Source organism: Salvelinus fontinalis, chromosome 13, assembly GCF_029448725.1.
Source record: "Salvelinus fontinalis isolate EN_2023a chromosome 13, ASM2944872v1, whole genome shotgun sequence".
Lineage (NCBI taxonomy): Eukaryota > Metazoa > Chordata > Actinopteri > Salmoniformes > Salmonidae > Salvelinus > Salvelinus fontinalis.
Window position 1 is genome coordinate 37,006,524 of NC_074677.1, and position 21,176 is coordinate 37,027,699.

The 21,176-nt window shown below is 40.1% G+C and overlaps 1 protein-coding gene and 1 long non-coding RNA gene across 4 annotated transcripts in view; one reads left to right on the plus strand and one right to left on the minus strand.

Annotated features, from left to right (window-relative positions):
- LOC129868591 (teneurin-1-like) overlaps nt 1–13,385 on the minus strand; it is a 180,426-nt gene extending 167,041 nt beyond the window's left edge. For all 3 annotated transcript variants that reach the window (XM_055942709.1, XM_055942708.1, XM_055942706.1), the window contains exon 1: nt 12,972–13,385. The gene's annotated coding sequence lies outside the window, so the exon portion shown is untranslated. The remainder of the gene's footprint in view (nt 1–12,971) is intronic.
- Nucleotides 13,384–20,239, plus strand: LOC129868595 (uncharacterized). Its single transcript, XR_008761779.1, has 2 exons — nt 13,384–13,589; nt 18,437–20,239. It is a non-coding gene; the product is annotated as an uncharacterized LOC129868595 (long non-coding RNA).
- Nucleotides 20,240–21,176: the final 937 nt, after the last annotated feature.

Here is a 21,176-nt window from a genome sequence, read left to right on the forward strand (position 1 = left end):
TTAATATACTGTAAGCTTATTCAGAAATGGGCATATTTGTGGGACATAAAATGTGCAATAGAAGATATATTCCCATAAATAATTGATAAGCTTAAAGAATAAGCCTTGAATATATTTGCAATTTTATGCATTATATTATCCTGTGCTTATAGAAATAACTATTGTATTTAAGGGGTTTCCTTGTTTCAAGTGAACAGACTCATGTTTTTCAAAGTCCAATACTCTCTCCTTTGGAAAAAACAGCACTCATGAATAAAAAGTAGAACATTTAAATAGTGAAAATAAGATATATATTTTAAGTGGCAATCCTCTGGGGCTATACAACAACAGTGTGTCATAAGCAGTGTCTGGATACAGAGACAAGCAGCAGCAGCAGCCCCACTCGGTCCATTACTGCAGCTCAACCATGTGACAACACTAATCAAACACTGCCTCACCACGACCCATCGCTAACTAAAGGCCAATTCATACTTACATGTCCGAAGAGCCGTAAGGGCCCCCCAGCTCATTCTGATAGATTTATGGATGCCTTCAGCACATCTCATAAATGCCTCACCAATGCAGCTCTGCAGGTGGATGTGGCTTCATTCAAGTAGCAGATACAAAAATAAGTAAGAGACAGAGACATTGTTTTTGCCTGGGTCATATGTAAGGTAAGAAACCCATCTACCAGCGGACAGTCATATATTCTAGATTGGCTATTCCCAAACTGGGGGGTACACGCAATGCCGTCGGGGGTACGCCAAATAAAAATGTGATTCACATTTTCAAACAGCCCATTTAGATTGTTCAACGAGGCTATACATTTGGGCAATGTTTTTTTCTCGCCTGAGTAGCCTCGTTTCAATGCCAAAAATATAATTAAACCATCTAGTGTTCAGTGAAATAACAACAAAATGTCAAATAGAGGTAGCCTAGTCAAATAATGAACATCCAATCACACATTCCGTTTGCTCAAAAATTGATAAATGGTTAAAAAAAATTAAGGCGCACGTCCATAGAGACACATACCAGCTCTACTGGTAGTACTGCTTTTACCAGCAGTACTAAACCTACACCTGTCGACGACACAAGTTGTTCTGCTCCCACGAGCACATCCAATGCTTATAGCATCAGTAATTATACATTTGTTGCTAGCCCAGCTAGCATGGACACTGACAGTTGTGATTCTTCGCAAACAAGCCAGTGAATTCTATGCATTGCAGCTGGATGAGTCAACAGACGTGGCAGCCTGGCACAGCTGCTGGTATATGTCCGTTACGTTTATTGGGGGTCAATTAAGGAAGACATCCTCTTCTGGAAACCAGGACAACAGGAGAGGATCTTTTTTAAGAACTGGACAGCTTTGTAACATCAAATGGACTTTGGTGGTCAAGATATGTTGGTATCTTTACTGATGGTGCAAAAGCCATGACAGGGAGACATAGTGGAGTGGTAATGCGCGTGCAAGCAGTTGCTCCCGAAGCCACTTGGGTACACTGCAGCATCCACCAAGAGGCTCTTGCTGCCAAGGGAATGCCTGACAGCTTGAAAGACATTTTGGACACTAGTGAAAATGGTTAACTTTGTTAAAGCAAGGCCCCTGAACTCTCGTGTATTTTCGCATTTTGCAATGATATGGGCAGCGACCATGTAACGCTTTTACAGCATACAGAAGTGCGCTGGTTATCAAGGGGTAAAGTATTGACACTTATTTTTTTTATTGAGAGACGAGCTTAAAGTTCTTTACTGACCATAATTTTCACTTGTCTGAACGCTTGCATAATGACAAGTTTCACACGACTGGCCTACCTGGGGGATGTTTTTTCTCGCCTGAATTATCTGAATCTAGGATTACAGGGACTCCGCAACTATATTCAATGTGAGGGACAAAATTGAGGCTATGATTAAGAAGTTGGAGCTCTTCTCTGTCTGCATTAACAACGACAACACACAGCTCTTTCAATCATTGTATGATTTTCTGTGTGCAAATGAACTCAAGCTTACGGACTATGTCAAATGTGATATAGCGAAGCACCTAAGCTGGGTGAGCAATTATGCAGGTACTTTCCCGAAACGGACGACACAAACTGGATTTGTTATCCCTTTCATGCCCTGCCTCCAGTCCACTTACCGATTTCTGAACAAGAGTCTCATCGAAATTGGTGAGTTATTCACAATTTTTGATGAACAAATAAGGTTTTATATGTAAGATGGCTAAATAAAGAGCAAAATGATTGATTATTATATTATTATTTGTGCCCTGGTCCTATAAGAGCTCTTTGTCACTTCCCACGAGCCAGGTTGTGACAAAAACTCACACTCATTCTTATGTTTAATAAATGTATCGTATAGTGTGTGTGTGTGTGTGTGTGTGGCAGGCTTATAATGATGGCAAAAAACAACATTTGAGAGTGTGCTGACCCTGATGCTAGAGGGGGTACGCAGCTGGAGGTTGAATGTTTGAAGGTGTACGGGACTATCCATTTTTTTTGTTCATCCATTTTTTTGTATGGAAACCCAGGAAGCGTGACCTATAGTATAGAGATGATCCAATACTAGGTTATACCCAGTACACCAGCTCTGCTCTGTCCATACCACCAGGGAGGACAGGAGTCCAATTAAGTGAGAGTGCTAGGATTGTTTTGACCCTGAGTGAAACCTGTCCCTTCACACGGAGTTGTCACAGCTTGCAGAGCAGAGTGGGGGACTGGATGGACTATAATAATGGATTACAGCTTAATAACACGTAGAGTAGACCTCTCGTTCACTCTCGATGTCTCTTGCTTGGTAGCCTCTTTACATCACACTGTTGTACATTCACAGCATACAACTATATGGTTCTTCTCCTCTCCTCTTTGATTGCTGTTGCATACAGTAGGTGAATTGGTGAAATGGAATTGTATAGTACGGCCTTCAGAGCGATGAACTGGACCCACACATCAGTAAATAACTTTTTACATGCTCTATTGCTGATTGGTCAACTGTCAATTCTTGTTTTGACTATAGAAAATGTGTAGTTACTGTTACTCTCTCATCAAATGTAGCACTGTTCTCCAAGTAATCATTCACAGCCAACATCTAATGGACGTCTACAACAAGTGACACACGTATACCCACAGCACTGTTTTGGATGCTGGGACCCACTGCACTTGACTGTAGCCTCGTCCTTTGCTCTTCTACAACTCTGGGGTCTCGTACTCTATCATCATCTTTCACCTTGTCACACGGCAGGCAGGCCTGTGGACTGTGAAGATATCACTTTCTCTTCCCACCCGAACACCAATGCTAATGCTAATGAAGCAGGCCCAGGAATGGAGGAGGCAAGGGGAGGCACTGAAATCTTCTCTTCCTACACTGTTATGCGCAAATGAAAGGTGACTCTTCCTAATGCAATAACCATTTTCAGAATCTAGCACAAGCTGCATCTCCTGAGAAAGTAATCCATTGACACAGGTTCAACTTTTGCAGCTTTGCAGAATATTTGAGGTTACGACCTGACAGGCAGCATGTTTCACTGTGACTTTCCCGTTGTGCTTTGACACCTACGGATCGTAAACATTCACAGGGTGCTCTGGGTTGTCACAGCGCCTAATGGACTGTTAGCTACATGAGGCTATCAAATTAAGTGCTGAAGGCATTGATTTATCTCCTTTAAAGATACATGTTTGTTTCTGGGGCTCAAAAGAGGCCCAATGCATCAGCCTGCTGTTCATAGAAGATAGGTTTATAATTTTAGGGAATCCAAATACTCTACAAAGATGTATTGGTAGGAATTAAAGTATATTATTATTATTAGACAATAACTACAAAAAACACAAATGAAAGTGGTATGTATGCATAATTCAATGAAAATTCAATATTACCGAGGATAACCATGGGCGATACAATAGTCTTGTCCACCAGCTGTCTACCGTACCTATTTACGGAACAATGTCTGTTACGATGATCTGTTATGAATGAGATGACACCCTAATATTTCCTGTAATCTGAGTAGAAGCAATTGATTTCTTCTGCTGATTGTAGGCAGCCTCTAACTCAGGGGAGCTCCTCCCTTATACAAACATCTAATTGTGTGATTCGTTAAGCAACCTGACAGTAACCTTTTTAACAGCAAGCCCCATGGCAACCCACCCAGAATGTGGGCAGTTCTAGCTCAACATGAAATTCAGTATGTTAGGCTTAGAAGCCTGGCATGTATCACCCTATGCAGAAATGCTTGGTGGTTTATGGGAACTAGTACAAGCCTTTTATTGGCTGGTTTAATTTGCAGTTTGACAAATGGTACAACTTGGTTTTAAGGGTGCTCCCCACCATTTCTGGTCCTGAAGTTCAGAGCAAATTACACAAGCAATCTCTGTTCTTATGCTCTAAACTGCCAGTAGACATTGAAACATAATGGACTTGAATTGAAAGCACTGGAACTATGATTTGAAAACACCTGGAGAGTTCTTGCTAGAGTCTGTGGGTGGTATTGCTGTTTATATCAGAGGACATGATCAATCTTGACAACACTGTTTCAATGTTTAAATACAAATCATTGACAGAGTACAACCTGTATGAAAATACTGTATGTCAAATAATCAAATGGTATGCCATAGATGAAAAAACACATGGTTGCATGGTACCAGTGAAATGAGTCGTGTGCATGTGCATTTTCACATAAAAGCTTTTGAGTAATTGGCCAACACACGCGACATGGATCTCTAGATGGATTACAACAGGAGCACGAATGTTTTTCTTGATGCTCGCTCACATTACAAGCCTAGTTTGGGGCACCAGGGTTATCAGTAAAGTAGAGGGATCTCTTATGAGAATGGCATCTTATTGTAAGGATGAATAGATCACTCCTATAAAAGGCATACATCCACTTTATTCCCAAGCCATGTATCAAATGGAGGAATGTACAGAGGCATTACTCTGACACGTGTGCGTTTGCCAGGCACCAGCTAACAATTTATTGCATGACCCACAGCTTCCACTTTCAGGGTCCTCATTGCATTGTGCTGCAGCTGCAAATCGGCCATTTAGAGTGTAAGAAGGTGTCACTCAGAATCTTCCAATGTCAAATGTCTGTATGACACTCACGCTTTAGTCATCTCTCAACAGTCTACCATTTGACATTCAACTTTGGCTCCATACTTCCCTCATGGACAAGCCCTTAGATGCAACACATTCACTATCCTTACCGGCACGTCTGTCAAGCCCCTCTCTCCACTGTGCGTTCCCCCATGCATCGCAGCTGGCTGCTCCCAGTCTTCCATCCACTCTGCTAGGCCCTTCCAAAGCCCGTCCCTCAAACCAATCATCCGTGCTAGACATGGAATATATGTGCCATGTACTGAACACACTAAATCACATACCAGTCAAAACTCATTTGAAAAAACATAAGACTGTCATTTCCTCTTCATCATCATCATTCGTTTATTTCACTTTGGTGCGTTACTGTAGTTTACTTGAATAATCTCCACAGCAGAGCTTCCTTGTCCTTGCATGTTCTTCTGAATCATCTAATCATCAGAAAGCATCTTGTCTGGTCCTTTGTTCTGATCCCTCTGTGATAAGAACCAGAGATCTTAATAGATATCACTGAATTCTTTTGTGAGTCAATATTTGTAGATGTTGTTACTGTAGCTCTTCTGTTGTAAGACTCCCGTGGACCAGATGCACTCCCTTTGTTCATTGGTCTCTAGTGGTGAGGTAAACTTTGAAAATCTTCAGTTGTTCAAAACAAACACTATTTTGTTTTGTCTGATACCAGCTCCACTTTATTCAAACCTAGAGTCATTAGTCTCAGTTTATACATAATATAGATCGAAGGTAAGCAAAAGGTAAGCAAAATAATTTAAAGGAAAAGTTTAATTCCTCCTCATTAGCATTTAAAGAGAACAACAGAAGCTGATCAACTTTCTCCCTAGAGTCCAATTAATATATTTGAGCAAACACTTTTTGGATAGGTTATAGAAGTCCAAACAAATACGACATTGGGTTTTCCATACACAGAACTCAAAGATATCTCTGGTATCAAGAGCTCTTCAAAATCTCTTTTAACCTCTAGCCTACACATGTTGCTGTATTCAACACAGGTGCTTTTTCAAAGTACAGTAAATCATGGTTCAATGGTTCCTTGAATGAAGAAAGGAGCTCCTGCCTAAGCCAAGTACTGTATATAATTTTCACATAGTAATTTAACTGACACTCTTATCCAGAGCGACTTACAGGAGCAATTAAGGTTAAGTGCCTTGCTCAAGGGCATATGTTTTTCACCTAGTTGACTCAGGGATTCGAACCAGTGGCCTTTCAGTTCCTGGCCCAACTAGGCTACCTAGGCTACCTGCCACCCATAAGAGATGTAGTGTGTCACTCTACTGTACGGCATGATACACGTTATGATGCAGTACTGATATTCACTTTATGACTATATCCTCTCCAGTCAAGATAGACTTGACGGATGTGCAGGTCCAGGGCTGGTGTGTACCACGTGGTCTGCGGTTGTGAGGCCGGTAGGACATACTACCAAATTCTCTTAAACAACGTTGGAAGCGGCTTATGGTAGAGAAATTAACATTCAATTATCTGGCATCAGCTCTGGTTGACATGCCTGCAGTAAACACATCTGTGACAAAACTGCACATTTTAGAGTGGCCTTTTATTGTCCGCAGCACAAGGTGCACCTGTGTAATGATCATGCTGTTTAATCAGCTTTTTGATATGCCATACCTGTCAGGTTGATGGATTATCTTGGCAAAGAAGAAATGCTCCCTAACAAATTTGTGTACAACATTTGAGAGAAATAAGCTTTTTGTTTGCATGGAAAATTTCTGGTATCTTTTATTTCAGCTAATGAAACACAGGACCAATACTTTACATGTTGCGTTTATATTTCTGTTCAGTGTAATTTGTTTTTAAACTGGATCATTTATATCAATACCATTTAGAGACTCAAAAAACAGTAATTGTTTAGTCTCAACTACTATATGATTCAGTAATTTCCTGATAAAAACTAAATGTAGAGATGCATGAAGCCAGACTAACATGACTCAAATTATATAGGTTAATATGGGGACATAACACCATGAATAATATAGATTTAAACAAATATATTTTCACCCATCAGACCATAAAATTATGAAAGATGAGAGGCATTATACAGTAGTTGTATGGGATGGTTACTGTATGGAAAGGTACTGTAGGTAGAGAAAGCCACCGCTGGAGTGGGAGGCTATGGAGAGGATGGTGGGGGGTCGGTGAAATTATTACCTTTGCTGTAAAGACTACAATCCCTTTGACTACAGGGTATGCCAATGGCATAATTTGAGAAGAAAAATGTACAGCGATCAACAGACGAGCATGGGTGGAAGAGGTGGAGACAAATAATTGAATAGAAAATAGGCAGTTGACGTTGGGCAGAAAAGGCTGTTTGGGAAAATAAAATCCTGCTTATACAACCACATGATACGGGGAGAGAACAAAATATTATAAGCTATGGGAAATATTACTCAAAAACTTCAATTCAAATTCAGTTTTTTTATCACCAGTTGAATGCAAAGTGAACATAAATAACTCAGAATAAGGTTAGGCAGACATGAAAACAATTGGTTGTTTCAATGCCAATGGAAGAGAGGCAGAGTTCATATTTAATGCAACTAGTAAGTAGTGATATAACTACAAATACCAGCACTACGAGCAGTACCACCTTCACCACAGCCACCACCAATACTGACACTAAACCATACATTACCAGGGCAAGTGAACAACAGGCCATATGTATTTACTTAATTTAATGGTTCTGAAACTATGTGATAATGTATTAGGAATTCATAACCAGACCTTTAAATAAAGTGTCACCTTGTACTTTTCTGCAAAAAAAGCAGGGCATACTCGACAATGGCACATAGTCTTGTGTCTCATACATTAAAAATATATGCCTAGGGGTGGTCATTGAGGAGGTCAACATCACATTACCTTCATTTAGGAAATGCAAATATGCATACTAATACTCTTGTTTTCACCACCTTCAGACATCAAATGTCCCACCAATATGTTTCCATATTTCCTTGGACATTAAAAGAAAGAATAACCCAACGGCATCTCCAATTAGTTAATTATTTTTTACATTTTATTAATTTAGCAGACGGTCTTATCCAGAGAAACTTACTTAGTAGTAAGTGCATACATTTTTCATACTTTTTCATATTGGTTCTGCATGGGAATCTAACCCACAACCCTGGCGTTGCAAGCTCCATGCTCTACCAACTGAGATACACGGGACCCCATGGAAATATACAGTACCAGTCTAAAGTTTGGACACACCTACTCATTCAAGGGTTTTTCTTTATTTTGACTATGTTCTACATTGCAGAATAATAGTGAAGACATCAAAAATATGAAATAACACATATGGAATCATGTAGTAACCAAAAAACTGTTTAACAAATCAAAATATATTTTATATTTGAGATTCTTCAAAGTAGCCACCCTTAGCCTTGATGAGAGCTTTTGCACACTCTTGACATTCTCTCAACCAGCTTCACCTGGAATGTTTTTCCAACAGTCTTGAAGGAGTGTGCTATTGACAAGCTGACTGCAGGAATGTCCTCCATAGCTGTTGCTAGAGAATTGAATGTTCATTTCTCTACCATAAGCCGCCTCCAATGTCATTTTAGAGAATTTGTCCTAACAACCGCAGACCACGTGTATGGCGTCATGTGGGCGAGCGGTTTGTTGATGTCAACGTTGTGAACAGAGTGCCCCATGGTGGCAAAAGGGTTATGTATGGGTAGGCATACGCTACGGACAACGAACACAAATGCATTTTATCCATGGTAATTTGAATGCACAGAGATATCGTGACAAGATCCTGAGGCCCATTGTCGTGCCATTCATCCGCCGCCATCACCTCAAGTTTAAGCATTATAATGCACGGCCCCATGTCACAACAATCTGTACACAATTCCTGGAAGCTGAAAATGTCCCAGTTCTTCCATGGCCTGCATACTCACCAGACATTGAGCATGTATGGGATGCTCTGGATCAATGTGTACAACAGCATGTTCTAGTTCCTGACAATATCCAGCAACTTTGCACAGCAATTGAAAAGGAGTGGGACAACATTCGACAGGCCACAATCAACAGCCTGATCAACTCTATGCGAAGGAGATGTGTCACACTGCATGAAGCAAATGGTGGTCACACCTGATACTGACTGGTATTCTGATCTACACCCGTACCTTTTATTTTAATCCCCAGTAATGTGAAATCCATAGTTTAGGACCTAATGAATTTATTTCAATTGACTGAGTTCCTTATTTGAACTGTAACTCAGTAAAATCTTTTTAATTGTTTTTTGTTGCATTTATATTTTTGTTCAGTATAATAACTGAAGGTTTCTTTTGTGAAAGGAAGGTCTAGAAACAAAAGCAATGTTGGCGTTATTAAATTTATATTAAAGATTATGCAGAAGACTAACCAACTGCAATGACATGTTTTGATATGTAAGATGGGCAGGTCTTGCTTTAGCATCATACAAATCAAACTGTGTTTCTGTACAATCTGTAAGACTGAATCTTAGCTGATGTGCTTAGCCATAAATGCAGAATAACATAAGCAAGCTATTTATGTCCTAATCATTTCAAAACTTGCATTTGTGCATTTCTCTAGGGCTGGAAATTGCCAGAGACCTCAAAATACGATATTATCACGATACTTAGGTGGGTCATTCCACGAAAGGAGTGTCTTTTGCGTCCCTTTGATATTTTAATTAAGTATAAATTGGGCACAAATATTGAATTTTAAAAGCTTGAAACATTGAGTTTTCAATCATTTATATTTTTTTATATGAATAAAGACTTGCTAAAGTGCCAAATACAGTTTTCAGGATCATTGTAAAGCCCTTGTTATTTTGTTGGTTTGACAAAGTAATTTCTGAAGATGATTATTTATTTAATGTGATTAGTGATTAATTTTAAGTTTAACAAAAACCCTGTCCCTCATTTTAAGGTCAACCCTGTTACGGACACAAAACTCTCATTTTAATATGGTGAAACTATTCCTTTCAAAATATTTTTTTCAAAAGAAACATTGAACATCGAACGGTCAAATCATAGTGTAAAAGCAGGTGAGCTGGTTGTACTCTTTTTGGACATTTTCTGGTGTTTTGTGGTGTGAAACTAAGCGGGTTGCGCATAAAAGGTCAACCCTATTACATTAAAATGTTTGGAATTTAGTATACACTCTTATTCAGAGTGACTTAAAGTGAGTGCATTCATCTTAAGATAGCTAGGTGGGACAACCACATATCACAGGCATAGAAAGTACATTTCTCCTCAATAAAGTAGCTGTCAGCAAAGTCAGAGCTAGTAAGGGGGATTATTTAAGATACTCTTTGAAGAGGTAGGGTTTCAGATGTTTTTGGAAGATAGGCAGGGGCTCTGCTGTCCTTGCTTCAGTGGGAAGCTGGTTTCACCATTAGGGTGCCTGGACAGAGAAGAGTTTGGACTGGACTGAGCAGGAGCTGCCCTCCCGTAGTGGTGGGAAGGCCAAAAGACCAGAGGTGGCAGAACGGAGTGCTCGGGTTAGGGTGTAGGGTTTGAGCCTGAAGGTTGGGAGGGGCAGATCCTCTTGCTGTTCCGTAGGCAAGTACCATGGTCTTGTAGTGGATGCGAGCTTCAACTGGGAGCCAGTGGAGTGTGCGGAGGAGCGGGGTGACATGGGAGAACTTGGGAAGGCTAAACACCAGGTAGGCTGCAGCATTCTAGACATGCTGCAGGGGTTTGATGGCACATAGATAGACAGTCTAGAAATGTTGTCAAGCTTGCAATCAATTGCCCCTCCCTGTTTCACACAACAAGCTTCCATTCCCCCTGTCAAAAGGGGATTTATGGCTGATTTGAGATGAAGACATCAACCCTGTTACTTTATTTGACACTTAATAGGCACTTACTATCGTGTTTTTTTAATTTAACCTCTTGAGATGGGAAAATATGTTTTTGATGAAGTTGAACATGTGCCCTTTATGACAGAATGTTTTTTTTGCACCAAGTTACACTACTTAAAAGGTACCTAATTGGCGGAATGAAGCAGGTGCCGGTACAATATGTATTTAAATTCTCCCAATTCTCACGATTCTATATGTATTGCGATTTGTTACTGCGATTTTATTGTGATTTGATGTTCCAAACATATTGCTCACTTTATGTCTGCAGCAGAGAGACAGGAGATAGCACGAGAAAATGTGCTTTGATCAGTCTTGGAAATAAAAGTGCTGAAAACATATTGGCTCACTATTTCAAAAGAAGATGGATAACAAGCTATAGGATGAAAAAGACTGTCGTTTTGGCACTGGTACAGCCGACTAGCGTTAGCTAACGCTACCTATCAACAACAACAAAAAGTCCAAGTATTGATATAATATTATCCAAAACAATATTGCGATATGTAACCGTATCTATTTTTTCCCCAATATTGTTTTCTACAGCTAAACCCAGTGATTAAATTGAAATAAGTGAAAAATAAGGCAAGGGGATTGGCTGCTTGATGATGTACAATGTAAACCACATTGAATTCAGGGTACAGTACATGACTTCTCAAAACACACTGAGACTTACTTGTATAGATTTTAAACTCAATAACTCAACAAAAAAAATGACTGTGTAATTTTATCGAGAAAATTAACTGCTGTCACACTGTTTATCAATCTGATAGGCCTTCTGGTATTTAGATTTTAGTGCTGTGTTTTATTTTGGATGATATTCGAAATGATCTATTCAAGAGGTTCATAGCATTTGATAAGAATATCAAGAATATCATCCATTACACTACATGAGGTAGGCTTACATAACGGTACATGAATATGGCTTTCGCATAGCACATCTGCAGTCTGCAGTAGTTTCATCTAGCCTACTCAATGCAGATTAATATAATTAACATTTTCCAAAAATGCAGTAATGGAAGCTCAGCATTGCCTCTGACTATAATAGCCCAGAGCCTGTGTGTTCCAGGTGGCTACTGAGAGCAAATCAATGCCAAAAAATGCCATCATACTCAGTGGCGTTATCATATAAAAAAAAATCATAATCGCAGGTAACATAAATGTAATAATATGTAATAGTTGTTTTCAATTAAACACATGTTATTAAAGCTATTACTGGCCACCCCTGAGTACGAAATATGTCAGTTGCCAGTTTCAGACGGGTCTGTCTTGCACATTGTACAAGGTTGTCAACAGATAGCAGCACTTTTACAACCTGTCATAGATACAATTGAGATATTATTATAAAAATGATTTTATTTTATGTTTGTTTCATCTTTGGAAGTTGTAAAATATATTTTGTTTCTGGTCATGTCATCAAGCCAAGTGTATTAGTATAACATTTTACATTGGCTACTTGTCTGCATCTTTACCCGAGAAAGCTGATCGACTGATCCTGATAGTCTATAGGCTATATTCGCAGAACTGCCGACATTACTGAATGTATAATACTACTACTAATATTAGCCTACATACTACTAACAATTCGATACACACGTTAAGCTACATTATTGCCTAACCTTAATGTACACAATGTAAGCCTAATAAATATATTGTAATGCACTGGTTCATTGCTGACCAACATGGCAACTCCAATTACCTTGCTGTCTGTAAAGTTTACGGGACAGGTATAGTCTGTAGCCTTTAGCAAAATTGTCATGTTAAGGTAGGCTACCACAGAATGTCCTTTCCTCAGAGTTGGTATCACCAGCTAGGAACATAAAAATAATGTCCATTAGCACCACGGGCCCGCCGAATGGGAATATCCCATAGCCTAGCCGGCACCTTGTGTATTGATACGGGGCTATCACTGCACTCACTATAGCCTACAATCCCTTTCTCGAATGTTTTTGCACCTGAGGATACCACCATTCAGGAGCGATACAGTAGGATATAGCGCGCCACGTAGCAATTATGCGATAAACACAGGCTGAAAGCAGTAGCTAGTAGACAAATGGCTCACCTTTTCGTGATGTGACCATACCGGAGGCTTATTCCCATGCCATAGTTTCACTTCATTGGAAATAAGAAGACTGTTCACGTTATTATATGCTGTATCCTCGTGTATCCTTGGCAAATAACGCAATGATGACGGTTGAGCTACGCTCGCTTCAGCTGAATAGCCTATGATGCTCCGGTGAATGTGTCGAAGAGAATGACAAGACAGCGTTTGATATGTAGAGCGGAACGCGTGTGATTTGCTTTTTTCTAATGGTTATGATTCAACTGTTCATCTTTTTAAAAAATCTTCCCTGGTGGACACAATCACCAACTCAGCATCACTGGAATATACCATACACTACAGAGAAGAAGGGGGTGTGGCACCGGTGAGCAATAATTTCACCATCCAACACAGCCAGCCTGACGAGGTAAGGTCAGTGGCGTACCGCAGTTCCGCGGGGCGTCCGCAAGGTCTGAGCAAGAGCCCACTTTTCTGGGGGGAAACAATGCTACGCATCCTACAATCCTACAATTCTACACATTTTGCCATGAGGCTGAGAGAAAATGTTGCTGTTTTAAAGCTAATTTCAGTACTTGTTGCATTTACAACTCGTTTTATTCCCCTGGTCTACTGATTTCAGTAAGTATACTGTATGACTGTGGATTGACTGTATTGTTTGAATGGAATGTTGTTTTATTGGCACTCATTGGCAAGTTTCTTTTTTGGGGGCTTCTAAATAAAATGGTAAAGCACGTGCGTTGGTAAGCAACGCCCCCTCGAGTGGAGGACGCAGCCTGTAATTTTGCCTGTGACATTTGTTCAAGTGAAGATGCCAGTTCTACAAACAAGTAGCTATTACTCCTCGGCCGGAAGTCCTTGAATAAAATAAAAATGATCTGCTTGAAAGTAATTGTCTCTTTTATAAGTGTACATGATTTTTGTTGGTAAAAGCAGGGGTGAAAGTAAGGTGGTACCCGGCAAAATAAATAGCGGGGGTACGCCATACTTGTAAAACGTAAGTCAATCACAATTAATACAACATGCGCAAAAGACTATAGGCTTTTACACCATTATTTAACATTACTACACGTCAGCCGCATGAAAAATGTGTGAATTGACTAGAAACCAGGTGGTATATGTTCCAAATTGCATTGTGGTTTGAGCAGAACACTTACATTTGGCCAAGACCGAGGCATGCAGTGGTGTAAAGTAAAAATACTTAAAAGTACTACTTCAGTAGTTTTTTGGGGGTATCTGTACTTTACTTTACTATTCATATTTTTTACAACTTTTAGTTTTACTTCACTCCATTCCTAAAGAAAATAATGTACTTTTTACTCCTTACATCTTCCCTGGCACCCAAAAGTACTCATTACATTTTCAAAGCGTAGCAGGACAGAAATTCACGCACTTATCAAGAGAATTTAAAAATATTTATACTTTTTACTTTTGATATTTAAGTATATTTAAAACCAAATACTTTTAGACTTTTACTCAAGTAATATTTTACTGGGTGACTTTTACTTGAGTCATTTTCTTTTAAGGTATCTTTTCTTCTACTCAAGTATGACAATTGGGTACTTTTTCCACAGCTGGGTGTGTGCGGACAACAGTGGATGCATCAATTCAGGCTACATTTGTAGGCCTAATGACATTTGCAGAATGTCATTACAATACACGTAGGTGTTTAGTAACAGATGTCTCTTTCCATTCATCAAATTCCGGGGTTTGGATGCTGAAATTATTTTGTGAGTGGACGAATATGCGCTGGTAGCCTACATTGTCACGTTCCTGACCTGTTTTATGTTATTTTTGTATGTGTTTAGTTGGTCAGGGCGTGAGTTGGGGTGGGCATTCTATGTTTTGTGTTTCTTGTTTAGGTCACTTGTAATTAGCCTTATATGGTTCTCAATCAGGGACAGGTGTTTGACGTTTTCCTCTGATTGAGAACCATATAAAGGTTGGCTGTTCACAATGTTTGTTTGTGGGTGATTGTCTTCCGTGTCTGTGTCTATGCACCACACGGGACTGTTTCGGTTTGTTTGTTCATTCGTTCGTTTGTTGTAGTCTGTACCTGTTCGTGCGTTCTTCGTGTTACATGTAAGTTCTCATAGTTCAGGTCTGTCTACGTTTTCGTTTTGTTGTTTTGTAATTTTCCAAGTGTTTTTTCGTGTTCGTGTTCGTCTTTCAATAAATTCAGTATGTATTCACAACCCGCTGCATTTTGGTCCTCCGATCCTTCTCTCCTCTCCTCGTCCGAGGAGGAGGAAGAACTAGACACCCGTTACATACATGAGCAACTTTGTTAAGTGATTGTTTGATAATCAGATGAAAACATCATGACCGGTTGTGTTTATGCCACATTAAAAGGCATAGGCGGCCTGTCCATAAGGCTAGAGGAAGCTTTCCCTAAAGTAAATGTAATTACATTTACAAAATTATATAGCCTAATTAGCTTACTCCTGTCTATACACAAATAAATAAAATCCTTCAAAATAGGCTACTACCCCAGAAAGGACGATTTGACCACAGAGCATCATTAGCTTCTTCTTTTTTTAAGCTGTGGATTGTTTTAAATAGCATAGCCTACAGTCAGAATCGTGGAAAAACTGTTTGGAAAGCAAATGGCTATTGCTGTAAAGAGATGAAAATGAAAAGACTCCAATCTGTCGTTAGTTATCAACATTTTTACCTTAATTGAGTGAACAGTAGCCTATCTTATTGGCACCAGTGAAGAACATGGGCCATATCCCCGGTGAGTGTGCATATTCATTGGGTCAGTGACACTTTTGTTTGTTTTTGGACAATCATTTTCTCCTCCAGGTTAGATCGACGTCGTATTGTATTTGTGTCTCCCCTATTTGTAGGCCGGCTATATGGATCAGTGTCAGCAGAGTAGGCTACCCTGTAATTTTGGTAGTATTAAAAAAAATGCATGAGAGCACTTGCGTTTCCCATACCAGTAAGAAATTAAATCTACTTTCAATCCTGGGTAAAAGGCATGAGCTTGGCTTTGCTAGCTGGCTTATGATTTATTCATGCTACTTAATAGCAACTGGCAGGCTGTATCAGGCAAATTTACATGCGAGGGGAAAATTAATAGCTATATTTGCTAAGCTATCCATCTGATTGATACAGTTGATAAAAATACCATTAGCTAGCTAGCTAGACTGAAACTGCTGGAGAAGAGTTAACGTTACCGAACTCCCACCACCAGTCTGAGTTCACTAAGTGGCCTGTAGCTATATTTGTAGAAATTAAGAACTATTTATTTGCTAGCTATAATACTGACTATTGTGAACACTTTTTCGTTACCCTGCTTTTTTATTGATGCACTGGTGACTGAAAAAGTTGGCAAGAAAAATACCCTCTTGATTTCACAGCAAATGGCTGTGTTGTTTTGGTATAATTGGGCTCAATAGGCTTGTGTAAGTTTAAATTGGTGTTTCATTAGTTAACAAAGTTACTGACTGACTAGGCTAATTCTTATTCATGTTTTTGGTGATATTTAATTTCAGACAAAGAGGGAGTTAGCTCACTAGAAAAGCAGCATCCAGACAGACCAGGACCCGTATTCACAAAGCATCTCAGAGAAGGAGTACTGATTTAGGATCAGTTTTGACTTTTATTTCACAATTAATGATTACATTGACAAGGGGGCGCTAGTCCTAGATCAGTATTTCTACTCTGAAGACGCTTTGTGAATACGGGCCGGGGAAGAAAGCGGTTGCCCAATACCTTACACAGCAGTCTTTCACCACAGGACACTAGAGGTATTACAGTCAATGCTTATGATCCTAATATTTGTATGTGAATTTCCATATACAGTGCATTCGGAAAGTATTCAGACACCTTGACTTGGTTACGTTAAAGCCTTACTCTAAGATGGATTGTATTGTTTTTGTACCGCATAAATCTACACACAATACCCCATAATGACAAAGCAAAAACTAATTTGAAGAAATCTTTGCAAATGTGTTAAAAATAAAAACAGAAATATCACATTTACATACGTATTCAGACCCTTAACTCAGTACTTTGTTGAAGCACCTTTGGCAGTGATTACAGCCTTGATTCTTCTTGGGTATTACACTACTAGCTTGGCATACTTATATTTGGGGAGTTTCCATCAGGTTGGATGGGGAGCGTTGTTACACAGCTATTTTCAGGTCTTTCCAGAGATGTTCGATTGGGTTCAGGTCCGGCCTCTGGCTGGGCCACTCAAGGACATTCAGAGACCTGTACCGAAGCCACTCCTGTGTTGTCTTGGCTGTGTGCTTAGGGTTGTTGTCCTGTTGGAAGGTGAACCTTCGCGCTCAGTCCTGAGCGCTCTGGAGCAGGTTTTCATCAAGGAACTCTCTGTACTTTGCTCTGTTCATCTTTCCCTCGATCCTGACTAGTCTCCCAGTCCCTGCCTCTGAAAAACATCCCCACTGCATGATGCTGCCACGACCATGCTTCACTGTAGGGATGGTTCCAGGTTACCTCCAGACATGACGCTTGGCATTCAGGCCAAAGAGTTCAATCTTGGTTTCATTAGATCAGAGAATCTTGTTTCTCATGGTCTGAGAGTCCTTTAGGTGCCTTTTGGCAAACTCCAAGTGGGCTGTTATGTGCCTTTTACTGAGGAGTGGCTTCCCTGGCCGCTCTGCAGGCCTGATTGGTGGAGTGCTGCAGAGATGCTTGTCCTTCTGGAAGGTTCTCCCATCTCCACAGAGGAACTCTGGAGCTCCGTCAGAATGACCATCAAGTTCTTGGTCACATCCCTGACCAAGGCCCTTCTCCCCCGATTGCTCAGCTTGGCCGGGCGGCCAGCTCTAGGAAGAGTCTTGGTGTTTCCAAACTTCTTCCATTTAAGAATGATGGAGGCCACTGTGTTCTTGGGGACTTTCAATGCTGCAGAAAGTTTTGAGCACCCATCCACAGATCTGGGCCTCGACACAATCCTGTCTCGGAGATCTACGTAATATTCTTTCGACCTCGTGGCTTGGTTTTTGCTCTGTCATGCACTGTCATCTGTGGGACCTTATATAGACAGGTGTGTGCCTTTCCAAATCATGTCCAATCATTTGAATTTAACACAGGTGGACTCCAATCAAGTTGTAGAAACATCTCAAGGATGATCAATGGAAACAGGATGCACCTGAGCTCAATTCCGAGTCTCATAGCAAAGGCTCTAAATACTTATGTAAATAAGGTATTTCTGTTTTCATTTTATACATTTGCAAAATGTCTAGAAACCTGTTTTCGCTTTGTCGTTATGTGGTATTGTGTGTAGATGGATTTTTTTTTATTTTTATTTAATACGTTTTAGAATAAGGCTGTAACGTAACAAAATGTGGAAAATGTAAAGGGGTCTGAATACTTTCCGAATGCACATTATCAATGACACTAACAAAAGGGTTGAAATGTTCCGCAACATGTGCAGTGAACATGGCTTTGGTGATGAAAGAGACATAATGCATTTATTGTCATCTCCCTATCAGGCCACTGCATGCTGTGATATGGACTGGATGGTGACACATCTTCTTCAAACTTCCTGATTGAATACTGGGGTCTTCAGTGGTTCCAGAAGCAAAGCCCTTACCTTGGAGTACAGCTACAGTCTCTTTCTGTCTCACAGCCATTCTGTCAACATGTATTGTATGTAACCACTCAAGTTCATGCAAACCTCTACGGATGTGAGCACTGACTTATATTCACTTTGTCCGATTCTTTAATCTTGTCTGGGATACACACCGAGTATAACAAACATTAGCAACTCCTTCCAAATATTGAGTTGCATCCCCCCCATTTTGCCCTAAGAACAGACTCAATTCATCGGGGTATGGACTCTACAAAGTGTCGAAAGCATTCCACGGGGATGCTGGCTCATGTTGACTCCAAAGGATCCCACAGTTCTGTCAAGTTGGCTGGATGTCATTTGGGGGGTGGACCATTCTTGATACACACGAGAAACTGATACACACGGGAAACAACCCAGCAGCGTGTCCGTTCTTAACACAAACCGGTGAGCCTGGCACCTACTACCATACCCCGTTCAAAGACACTTCAATCTTTTGTCTTGCTTATTCACCCTCTGAATGGCACAATCCATGTCTCAATTGTCTCAAGGCATAAAAATCCTTCTTTAATCGGTCTCCTCCCCTTCATCTACACTGATTGAAGTGGATTTAACAAGTGACATCAATAAGGAATCATAGCTTTCAGCTGGATTCACCTGGTTAGTCTATGTGGAAAGAGCAGGTGTTAATGTTTTATATACTCAGTGTATGTTTTAGTTGAGATACCTGTATGACATACACTAATGAAAATGTATTCACTCTGGACATGAGACTTTATTTTAGACCTTTTAAATATTGAAAGTCACTGAGGTCTTCAGTAAGGCTATTATACTGCCAATGTTTGTCTATGGCGATTGCATGAATAGCCGAATCCACTAATTTGAAGGGGTGTCCACATACTTTTGTATATAGAGTGTATCTCCAATTTACAATGTCCGATTGAAAAACAAAGTGACATATCAGATTCATACATATATGTACTACTCATTTTATATATAATATTTTTGTATTTATTATTTAATTATTATTATTTATTTAGTAATGCATTTTTAAAATATATTTTTGGGGGCGAAACATGGGCTTTAATAATGTAGTATTACTATTGTTATTGTTGATCCCGTGTATCTCAGTTGGTAGAACATGGTGCTTGCAACGCTAGGGTTGTGGGTTTGATTCCCATGGAGAACCAGTATGAAGTTGTATGCACTCACTGGATAAGAGTGTCTACTTAAATGTTATTATTGTGTTGTATGGCAACATACTACAATTAAAATAATGTGTCCCTCTGTTTGTGTATTTCCCAACTCTGAGCTCAAGCTGTAGAAGACCTCACTCCCTCCAGATTCTGTCTTGTTTTGGATGCAGGTCTGCTGCAGGGGGGGAGTGCTCCAACCCCTCCTCAGAGGTGTGAAGTATCTGTTTACATGACACACCTCTGATCTCTCATGGGACCTTAGACCCGCCAATCATCACCCCTGGCCTGGGCATATCAGAACATTAGGCCGGGACAGATATATAAGGGGTCAGCCGACCCAAGCCGGGGTCAGGTCAGTCTCACTTTTCCAGAGAAAGGATTACATCACAAAGAGCTTGACTTTTTCCATGGACTCATTTCTACACGAACTGGATTACAAAATCTGAACTCCCTGGTGTGTTGTGAAGAAAAAATAATTAATTCACCATAAAGCTGTGTGTGTCTGAAGCATAATAAAATGTTCAAATTGAGTTTGTGTCCTGTTCGTCATTGTACCTTTAACCGGGTACCCAGCGCAAGCATCCCTTATCTGAACCGGCACTTCACTTCAGTTGGTGGTGCTTTATTTTTCACAAGCCATTTTCTTCAACAGATATGTTATGGTAGACAACATGCAACAGGGACAATAATGGATGTAGACAGATCCAAATAGGGAGGTGAGTTGAGTGCAATCCCTGCCTGTGAACTGGCTGTTTTCTTCCATTAGTATTCAAGGTTGCTAGCTTATCATGGCTAATTTGAATTGCAATCTGTTTGCGCGAGGCTGCTGCCAGAGGGAACCAAGGACTGAGTCTTATAAACTCTGGGAGGCCACAGCTCTGCCTCTGCTGTGCACCAAGGCAACAAGGTTAATCAATACAGAAGATTTAAAATACCTACCACCTCACCCAATCATTGGGCTTTATCAAGGACTAATTTCAATGGTGTAAGAAAGAGTTCCTGTGTTATGACATTAAAACAATAAATATAGGCTAAAGCAAACGTACAGACAAAGCACATGCTCATCAGTAGAGGCGTACACCCATTACAACTGAGGGCATGTGGCCCCTTTAAATTGAATGCTGTTTAAGCAAATTATATTGTATGTAATGTATAGTTGCTGTACATTCACTGAACATCTCCTTAACACCATAGTTTGCCATTAGCCCCTGGAAATGAGTGGGCTCTATTCATGAGTCAGACCACTATGAGGGCCCAGTACAGTAGAGGTGATTGACCAGTCAAGCCACAGTATAGTGGTAGATGATAGATTACTTTCACTATGTTTTGGCAGAGGGGTGAGATGATGTCATGTAGCAGGCTGAACTTGCAGTCAGTGTCTATTCTGATTAATCTAGTGCAGCCTAATGAGCTGCACAGTGGTGTACAGATGACACAGTAGGTTTCAGAATCATTCAGGGATTTCCT